This window comes from Aedes aegypti, chromosome 3 (genome assembly GCF_002204515.2).
Source record: "Aedes aegypti strain LVP_AGWG chromosome 3, AaegL5.0 Primary Assembly, whole genome shotgun sequence".
In the NCBI taxonomy this organism is placed as follows: Eukaryota; Metazoa; Arthropoda; class Insecta; order Diptera; family Culicidae; genus Aedes; species Aedes aegypti.
Genome location: NC_035109.1, coordinates 372,027,574 through 372,038,398, shown reverse-complemented (window position 1 = coordinate 372,038,398; position 10,825 = coordinate 372,027,574). Strand labels below are relative to the sequence as shown.

At 36.8% G+C, this 10,825-nt stretch overlaps 1 protein-coding gene across 8 annotated transcripts in view; it reads left to right on the top strand.

Moving 5' to 3' along the window:
- The first annotated feature begins 6,644 nt into the window (after positions 1-6,644).
- The window catches only part of LOC5571245 (protein phosphatase 1 regulatory subunit 16A), a 488,636-nt gene continuing 484,455 nt past the window's right edge, over positions 6,645-10,825 (top strand). For 5 of the 8 annotated variants that reach the window (XM_021851211.1, XM_021851209.1, XM_021851213.1 and 2 more), the window contains exon 1: positions 6,650-6,822. The gene's annotated coding sequence lies outside the window, so the exon portion shown is untranslated. Of the gene's footprint in view, positions 7,232-10,825 lie in introns of all 8 variants that reach the window. The other 3 variants (XM_021851208.1, XM_021851207.1, XM_021851212.1) reach the window with 3 other exon arrangements.

Below are 10,825 nucleotides of genomic sequence, written 5' to 3'. Positions count from 1 at the left end.
CCTGCTTCTAAGCTTTGTGTTCAATGAGTACTTCCACAGTTATAAACTGAGAGCTTTCTTTGGCAAGTTGCCATTTTCGCATTCGTATATCGTGTGACAAGTACGAAGGTACTCTATATTCAGGAAAGTAAAGGAAATTTCCATTACGAAAAAACCTGGACGGAGCGGGAATGGAACTCAGATACCTTCAGAATGGCTTTGCTTTGTAGCCGCAGACTTAAACTGCTCGGCTAAGGAAGGCCCTCAAGTATAAAACAAGTAAAAAAGTGAATGGGTTTGAAATAGATATAATCAATAAGGTACTGAACCTTCAACCGAGAATATCGAACATTTAGCTATTACATTGTTTTTCTCTCGCTTTATTTTATTTAAAAACTATGAAAATCACTTCAATAAGCAATAAAATCAACAAATTCCAAAAGGGCCTAACTGGAACTATGTTTAATAAAAGGGCCTAACTGGAGGGGCCTAACTGAAACCATGTCCAATCGAAGGGCCTAACTGAAAGGGCCTAACTGGTTTGAAGATTCATTAAAGGGCCTAACTGCTGATGATATTTGAATGCAACCATTTTCACGAGTCGTTATGCTATTTGAGATTACTAACGTTCTGGGTCACGTAATGAACCATAATGAGTGTCTAACACAAGTATAAAACTAGTAAAAAAAGTGAACGGGTTTGAAATATCAATAATCAATATGTTGCTGATTTTGTATAGAATAGTTTCCAATATTTAGCTTGTATGATATTGTGTTGTTTTCTCACATAATCATTAAATGTTGTCGAAGAATTATGCAAATCACTTCAATAATCAATAAAATTAGCAAATTCAAAAAGGGCCTAACTGGTTTGAAAATTCGTAAAAGGGCCTATCTGCGGATGATGTTTGAATTGAACTATTTTTACAAGTTATTGTGCTATTTGAAATTCAAATCGTTGTGAGCCACGTAATAGACCATTATAAGTGTCGAACACAAGGGGTTATCCGAAAATGACGTCCATCAATTGGGGCCTCCTCCAATGGGGGAATGTACGAAAATGTGACAGTGCATGGATTGGGTATTGGAAAAAGCGTGACAGAGGGGGTAGAAGGGTTCTAGAAATCCCGAAACACGATGGACGTCATTTTTGGATCTTCCCCAAGTATGAAACTAGTAAAAAGCGAATGGGTTTGAAATAGGAATAATCAATATGGTACTGAATCTTCAACCGAAAATTTCCAATATTTAGCTATTATATAGTGTTTTTTCACATAATCGCTAAATTTCGTTCAAAATTTATGCAAACCAATTTAAAAATCAATAAAATTAGCAAATTATAAAAAGGCCTAACTGAAACCATGTTCAATCAAAGGGCCTAACTGAAAGGGCCTAACTGATTTGAAGATTCATAAAAGGGCCTATCTGCCGATGATGTTTGAATTCAACAATTTTTACGAGTTGTTGTGTTATTTGAGATTAGAAACATATTGGGCCACGCAACAGACTTTAGTGGGTGTCGAACACAGGTATGAAACTAGTAAAAATGCGAATGGGTTTAAAATAGGAAATATAAATATGGTACGGAATCTTCAATTGAGAATTTCTCAATGTTTACGTTTTGCAGATAGGCCCTTTTCAAATGTTACGCTAGATTTTTATTTGCGGCGACGAGTGGCGGAATGAGGTTGTGTGAGTGGAATGGTCAATGTTTACGTGTGTAGCACACACTGCGTGGCAGTGTGTGCGAGAATGAGAGCCGCGAGTGCGGGAGAGTGCCGTTATTTTCTTATTGGAAATGAGTGGACGAGGGGTGATTCGCATGTCGATGGCTACCCGACTAAAATTTGCAATTACAGTTAAACACCAAAATTTGTATTGCTGGTAATCAGCAAGCTGTACAATTTTTGGCATTACGTCCTCACTGGGACTGAAACAGCTTATGCGTAGTATGCACCTGAAACGTAAAGGGCTCAAGTAAAATTTCTCCTTTTTACCAAAGTAATTTTGACAGCTGATCCAGTATGAGCGAAATGTCACTTTTACTTGCGGAATAATTGAGCGGCACATTTTTCCGTACGGAAAAGTGACAGCTCCATTTGATTTGTACAGCAGGCGTTACTGATGTTATGAAATCAGCTCTACTTCTCAGCAGCGTACAGCTCAAGTAATTTCGGTAGCGGAATCATTCCTTGACCGTTTCTTGTCCTATCCTTTTGCACAGTACTTATGATCAGCGTACCGGCCATTAGTGTTCTTATGGGAATTTCCACAGTTATTAACTGAGAGCTTACTTTGCCAAAGTGGCACCCAGACACCTTCAGCATGGCTTTGCTTTGGGCCCATTCATTTACAGTGGGGATTCGCTCGTTGGGGGTCCGCTACATGGAATGACTCGATGGTTGGATGTTCGCTGGTTGGAAAATATTCCAACTAAAAAACACTCAAATGTCAACAGAAAATGTCAAACTGACTGTGACGTCTGAGTACCTTCGCATTGCAGTCTCCATATATAGAACAAATGCGTATGAATATGTGCGTTTCGTGACGATTTGCTCTCCAGATGCGTTAGTCTGTAGCATTTTCACCAGCTGTCAGTTGTTCCAACTAACGGATCGGATTCGCTAGATGGAAGGCAGTCGTGTTCCAACCAGCGAATCCCCGCTGTATTTCACAACGCTGAAATTGTCCGTTTAAATACCCACCCCACCCACCTCCTTGTAACGCTTTTTGTAAGAATATTATTAAACTTTTGTATGAGCCGTAACATCGTTATGAAATTTGTGAATAGGCCCTTTGTAGCCGCGGACTCTATGGGATCGTTAAAATATTTTCCTTGACCTGATCAAAAGTTTTTAACTAACAGGCTTACATTCAATGAATGAATAAAATTACAAAGTTACAAATTACGTAACGCAACAGGGCGAGAGAGGGGTCTTCTGTTAGAATTGTTACAAGATTACTCAAGGAGTTTAGCAAAGAAGAAGCAAAGGAAATTTTTCAGCTTTAAGCCTGATTTGCTGTTGACAAGTAATTTATCGGCCTATCTTGATGCATGGGAAATTTCTGCAATGAATCGATCAAGAAGGCGCTTTTTTCTGATCGCAGTACGCAGTTGAAAAGAACTGTCAGTTCAAATGGGAGTCGCTGTAGAAAATTTCTGCAAGGAATCGGCGAGAAATTTCTTTGACGATTCCTTTTCAGTAGCAAACCATGCTTTAAGCCTAATTCACTGCTGACAAGTAATTTATTGGCCTATCTTGATGCATGGAAAATTCTTGCAAGAAATCGATCAAGGAAGCGCTTTTTTTCTGATCGCAGTACGCAGTTGAAAAGAAATGTCAGTTCAAACGGGAGTCGCTGTAGAAAATTTCTGCAAGGAATCGGCGAGAAACTTCTTTAGCGATTCCTGTTCAGCAGCAAATCAGGTTTAATAGGAGGGGATTTATTAAAAAAAAACTAGATATACAGGTCGGACTCGATTATCCGGAGTATCGATATTTTTTTTCACTCCGGATAATCGAATCACTAGTAAAAACAATTAAATCTTCGATAAAAGAACTTAAATATTATCTATTTTTGTTGTTTGATTTATATGATATGGTGGCGTAGCCAGAAATTATTTATAGGAACAGTACTGGTCTTTTCAAGAAAAACAAATTTTTTGACCAACATACACAAAAACCACTTTTTCAAACCCCCCTTTTCGTAAATACGTTGAAAATTGCAAAACCATTCATATTGTATATTGCAATACCAAATTATCTCAGATTTATGCATAAAAATTGAAAAACAAGAACATCAAAAAACAAATTCCGGATAATCGAGTCTAAAATTCCGGATAATCGAATCCCGGATAATCGAGTCCCCGGATAATTGAGTCTCCGGATAATCGAGTCCGACCTGTATTTGTAAATAAAATCGTAAAAATATCACTGATTAAATAAGGTACCCCGGGCAAGTGAGACCTAAAAAACGGTAGTTCAAACAAATTGCTCAATAAAATGTTCAAATGTCTATATTTTTCAAATCCAACAACACAATCACATTTCGGCGACATATTTGCTAGTGTGTGCATGAAACTGATTGAATAATTTCGACATTGTGGAAAACTAAGAAGAAAGATTTAGAATGGGCCATTAGACGGGGCATTGGGCAAGGGGCAAGGGGGCATTGACGGCAGAAAATCGTCTTTTAATCGCTACTGAATGTCGTTTATCCCTCAATATCCTTTCCAGTTTTACCCAACCTGATCTAACCGTCTCTATCCACATCTATCCGTTTCTTGCTCTTCTCTGTATTTTTGAAGCGTTCACTGCTTTCTTCATCGTGAACGTAATTGGAACGAGCAGAACTGGTATAAATAGTGAAAAGATGGAAATAAGAAGACATTGAATTTCTCAAACAACAAAACTCCGGCTCCTATCGAAAAAGCAATCATGGAAAACGTGGAAAATTTTTGGGAAAACATCGACTTTTCGGTTTATGATGACCGCGTATGGATTGATCAACGCACATTATGTGCTCTGAGTTTCTTCTGATCTTTGCCTTCACCATGAAAATAGAGGATAATCAAGTGGATAATCGATGCAGAGATTTGCATGGATCGACTTGCCGGTTAATCTTGGGGTCAACTGCTGATTGGAGTGCAGGTGACACGAAAAAGAAAACTACAGAGGTTCTAGACGTTCTGTGGCAATTAATATTTCCCTGAATATTTCTGTATTTACATACATTGGGATTGCGATTTCCGAAGATATTCAATTTTCACGACAACTACATTTTGTCTTGCATTTGTCGACGATTATAATCTTATTTCATTCCACAAATCAAGATTGAACGCAGACCAAAACAAAATGCAACATCATCCTTCAGGTTTCTTGTTTTTCTTTTTGCATTTCCACGAGATTCGCACAAAAATCAGATTCTAACCGTTCCTAACCGTCGGCAAGATTTTCTAACCGTCATCATCCCATGCTAAGACACTGAAAGGCTGAAAGATTTGTTAAGATGAAAAAACGGTGTGTATCGATTGAAAAGCGTTGGCATTTTTTTGGAAACTGGCAAGAGGCATTCCCCTAGTTTAGGTTAAATATAGCACAAACAAAATTTTAGTTTGCTTCAGCCTACTGCATTGGCTGAAACAAACAATTTTATTGGTTGTTTGTTCCTTGAGGTACCAATTAAAGTCAACAAAAGTTTGTTTGAAACAAACTGAACATTAGTTGTTTCGTTTGACATTTGTTAAAACAACCAAGAATTTAATTTGTTTCAAACTGGAAAAATCAGTTTATGTTTGGCAATATTAAGTTTATTACAAACAAATCCATTGTTTGAAATCAACAAATCATTGGTTGTTTTTAGGTTTTCTGCATGGTTTTCATTTGAAAATAATAAAATAGGCGTTAATTCTGAAATTTCTACACACATATATTTATCTTCAAAATTGGACTAATAAAAGCTAGTTCATTTTATTTACTTAAACGAAAAAAAAAAATGATGCTGCTATTTTTTTGCAATATGGCCTTCGTTCGGAATGCGAGATCTTTTCGGAAAAGTTTCGCTTTGCACCTATTGCCTCTGAACATTTCCACTGTTGATCTATAAAATAATCTAAGTATAAATACTTGTTCGAGTTTAAGTTAGTTAACAATGTACTTTAAAATTACCTACGTCCTGGTTAAAATGCTGGAAGTCAGCAATATTTGACACAAAAACGATTTCTCTACAACAATTCACAACACAACACATGGAGTTTGTTCATTACAAACTAAAATTTTAGTTGTTTTTGGTCATGACAAAATTTTAGTAAGATTCAATATATTGTTTTGCTCGAATCAACCCATTATTCTATTTAGAAATCAAAAGTTGATCATAGAAACAACCTATTTGTTAGTAAAGGCAAACTAGTTGATTGTTGAAATTAACTGAAAAGTTAGTTTGAAACAACTAATATATACGCTATAAAAACATAAAGATTGAACATTGAAACAACCTAAACAACAAAAAGATGAGTTTGAAACAATCATTTTTGGATTGAAAATAACTACAGTCATCTCTCCCTTACTCGATATTGAAGGGACCATCGAGTTAGGGAGGTATCGAGTTACAGAACATAAAACCAATGCAACTGCGATCCAAGGGACCATCGAGTTAGCCATGAAAACCAACTTTTACTATGGTTCTCTAACTCGATATCGAGATACGGAATATCGAGTAAGGGAGAGTTAACTGTAAATCTTCAGTTTGAAATTCAACAAAAAATTTGGTTGTTTCAAACTAGGGTACGTTTTCTCCGTGATATTGAAGTAACACGACGATCTACAAGCGTTTTTGAAGATCGTCGGCGCGATAATTTTTCGCATCACGCATTAGATAAAAAAAAAATTAAACCAACTAAACCAACCCTATTTTTACCTGTCCGACAAACACTTCCCCAACTTAAGTCACATCGACAAACTTTGGCTTAGCACCTGGTTTCCAACAAGAATCGCGCTCACCCACACATTCCCATTAGAACACCTTTCTGCTGCGGCGAGTGCTGTTCCCTTCTTGTTGTCCGTCGCTCTGTTGTGTGTTGACATTTTACCATTTACCGTTACCGTAGTGGTGTTTGTTTCGCCGACACGACCATCCGTCCATCCACAAGAAGTGCAGCGAGCGAATGAATGTGAGCACTGACTGGTCCACTTCAGTCACTGTCGTGATCCCGTTCGCTTCGCGTGTGATTGTTTTTTTCGTGAGTGAGGATATCGGATAAAAAATAGACTCACCTGAACTTTGAATTACTGTGCTTCGCCTTTGAAAGATCATCGTAGTGAACTGTGCAAAACAACGCCCTTGGGTAATTTCTAATGCACTGATAAACGGGTTGCTTTGATGCATGGTGTGGGTGATAAATATTCATCGAATAAAGAGAGATAATTTACCGACTGTTTTCCCGCATATCTTTGGGTGTTGTAAAATTGTATCAAACCACGCAAGCGTAACCTAATCAGCCTCCGCTGTATTTTGTGTCTGCTTCTTGTGCTCTTCTTATTGTTGCGACACGCATACAGTCGAATCGCAACACTTGAATATTTACCTGTGGTCTCTTCTGGGCTGGAACACGCTGATGACTGTGGTGGGCACAAAGTAGGCTGCGCAGATTCTGGAAAGGGTTTTATTTGACTCGGCGCGCAGTGTTGGCCTGATCTACCTTTCTGTACCAACCGTCATCACTATCATCATCATCGCCATGGTTGCATAAACAGGTTTTTACCGTCGTCCAATCCCAGTGCTTGCTGTGGTGTTCCCGCTTCCTCAGGCGGCCGGCGGGGGGAGTAGGGTGGCTCAAAATTTCACTTTGTCAGAAAACTTGGGAGCTCAACTTCTAAGGATGTAGCAGTCACCCCACAGTTATGGCGGGTAGCACACAGATATGGATCTGAGTTGGATTAAAACAGGAATATCTCATCAAATAGAGTAGCAATTACGCAGAACACATTTTACATACGTGAACCATAAATCTGTACAGCATTGCAATCAGTTATAATTTTGTTTTGTACAGTTCTGAAGGGAACTCTGAGAAATGACGTTTTGAGGTTGCCCCGTTGAGATTTATGTAAAAAGTTCAATTTTGGTGACTAACATCAACAACATATTAAAACACTAAATTTCGTGATACTTTTCTGGATCCCTCGGGGTCTGAACTATCTGAAAAAAAATTCGCTGAATGTTTTTTACATTGATTTTTTAGGTTTCTGAAAACTATGATATTTTTAGTATATTCTTTTTTTAATTGTCAATCATGTCTCTTCAAACGAAAATAGATTGGGAAATTTTGATATGAATTTTAGTTTAGTATCGCAAGCTGAGGGCTGATCACTATTTTACAACTTTTTGTTATACTATTCTTATAACTCCAGCCTTAACAACAGTTAAATGTTAGGATCTAAGATTTTTTTGAGAATTCTTCGTCACATTTCGGCTAGTATTACTGTATGTGCTTTTCATGATTTTCTCTAAGTATTTCATCAGAAAATTATTCAGGAATCCAGGGCAACCAAATGATCAGATTTTATTCATGAAATTTGTAAATCAGTTTATTAAGTAATAATTTCTCAAGAAATGTCCACGAATTTTGTTTCAGACACCCTAAGAATTAAACGTTGATTTCCGCAAGGAGAATCATACTTAGACATGAAATTTCTCCAAAATTGTTTTACAAACGATCTGAATTCCTCCTGAAAACTAACTATTTCCTGAAAGTCCCAACTCCTCCAAGATTTTACCCAGTGATGTATCCATCGATTTCCGTGGCACATCCTCCAAGATTCCCGGTTGAAACTCTTCAAAAATACAATTTTGAACTTCTCCAGAAATTTTCAGGGAGTTCCTAAAAAAGCGTTATGGACAAGAATCATAAATTTCCAATTTTAACAATACGTTACAAATGGACTCTGTCTCATTACCCAGATGCAAATTTTGCGTCTTTCAAATATTTTTAAGCCGTAACCTTTATTTTTTTTTCAATTGTGGTTTTACTGGGAAATTACCTTCAATGCCATTCTGTCGGCTTAAATAGCAAGCCAGAGATGATTACTTAACGCTGATCCGTTCCAGTTCAATTCAGTGTGATCTTGACAATCGTTTAATTCTTGGCGGATTTTGCCAGCTTCCTGGCAAGATCCTCCAAGAATTTCTCAGAACTTTGTTGATTATTGGAAGTAGTAAACAAAGGATTTTTTTTAAAAGCCATACGCGGAAGTCTTGTGATTTTTTCATTAAGTTTTCAAGTAAAATTTTCGATCGATTTTTGTCGCAGTGATCTTTAACAGATTTCTATGAAGATTCCTCACGGATATTCAACAAAGCTTTCGAAGATTTTTTGGCGAAACTTTTGACAAATGCACCCCACAGCAGAACATAGAAGCCCATTAGCAAGTCTCTTAAAATATTCAATGCAGAGCATCCAGAGCTGACGATTTCTGATGAAATATTCAATTGGGTACTAAAATATTTGATAAAAACTTATTTTTTTTTTTAAATAACACGGTAGGGCGAGTTCTTGTTACTATTTTCGCAAATAACAGCTATATCATAGTGTAACATTAATTTTAAAAAAATGGTTCAAATTTGAACCTTGACACTTTTGATCATGTTTAACGTTCACTTAGTCGACAAAAACACCACAGGGGCTCAAGTTTTTAACACTAGGGTTGTTCCTATCTGACATTTCAGAAGGGACAAGGAAAACAAAATACAACCGAAATTTAAGTATTAACTAAGGGGTGTGACAAAATCTCATAAATCAGGAAATCAACCCAGGTTTTTGATCGTAAACCAACGAAATCCATTTAAATATTGAGTAAATATGTGTTTCTGGCCAAAACTTAAGCGTTTGATACTAAAATTGGGACAGGGTTTTAGGACTCTATTGACTCCTGGGGATATTTTTGTTGAGAAGCTAGTGGGATTTGGAATGTTGAAGAATGTATATTATCCTTTGCATTTTTGTTTCACGTTGGCAGGATATTTTGAAAGCTACTGAGTTCATATTTAAGCTAAAATGCGTTGTTTTGAAGAAACGTTTTAATTGCAAAGTTTCGGCCGAGAAAAATTCACCAGCTTATAGTGAATCGTTGTTGTTCCAAGTTTTTCTTTACTCTATTCTAAAACCGGACATAAATGCGATTTACTGCAGAGTTTCAGACCTTCGGATGGATTCATGGACTTGGAGAAAATTCACAATGTTAAAGTGAAAGATGAAGATTCCCAAGGGGCTTATCCCACTTGCCCTGCATTATTTTTTGTTGGATTTTGCCACCATTGTTTATGGAGGTTCCTTGTCATACTTTTGAAAATATGCTAGTAGTCAGAAATCTACATTCCTGGCTCCAAAGGATCATAGCAGGATTCTTGCATTTGGTTGATTGGATTTGATTTCAAAAAAATTTACATTTGAGGGTATGCGAGACGTTTACAAAGGTTCAAAGGGTGTCGCAGCACCGAAAAGGTCGAGAACCACTAAAAGATTATCTTCCAGGAATAATATAAGATGTCCACTAGGAATTTCTCTAAAGATACCTTCTAAGATTTCTTTGAGAATGTCAAGGGAAAATGTCAAGAAAATTGAAAGTGATAAAACTTGTGTAACTTTTAAAGTCACCCTTAATGAACAAGGATCTCTGAAATAACTCCTGGACTCTTGAGGAAGTTTTAGAAGATTTCCTAGATAATTGTCTAAGATAATAATAAAAATCAATCGAATCTCAGGAAAAATGGGAATGGAAAAATTGCTGTAGTATTAACTGGTGTGACAACTTAAATGAAACTTGATGTTTGTTTGAGAACTTTTTTGAGAAACTTTTAATGAAATGTTTGGAAAAACTGCAAGAGTAATACTTGGATGAAATGCTGGAGAAATTCCCAGAAAAAGTAGATTTGTTCGAAGAAACCATTAAGGAATTTTGGATTTCTGGGAGGAAACGTGGATGAGTTCTTCACATCCAATTCCACATGAACAGGCGGAGGAAGTCTCGCAGGGTTTCTTGAAAAAAATCCTGAAACTATTTTTATTTAAAAAACCTCTGGAATAAACTCTTGTGGATTTCCTCGGAAGTAATTTTGTAGAAATCTTTGGAAGATCTCCTAGAGAGTAACAACTGGATAATTCAGTTGCAGTGATTAGTTGATTAGTGATGAAATATCTGGAAGAAATTCTAAGACAGTTTCTGAGCATCCTTTGAAAAATTGCTGGAAGAATTGGTAGAGAAAATTCTCTAGAAGAATTTCTAGAGAGATTCCTATAGGAGACCCTGAACGTATTCTAAATGAAATAACTATGATAATTACTGAAGCTTTTC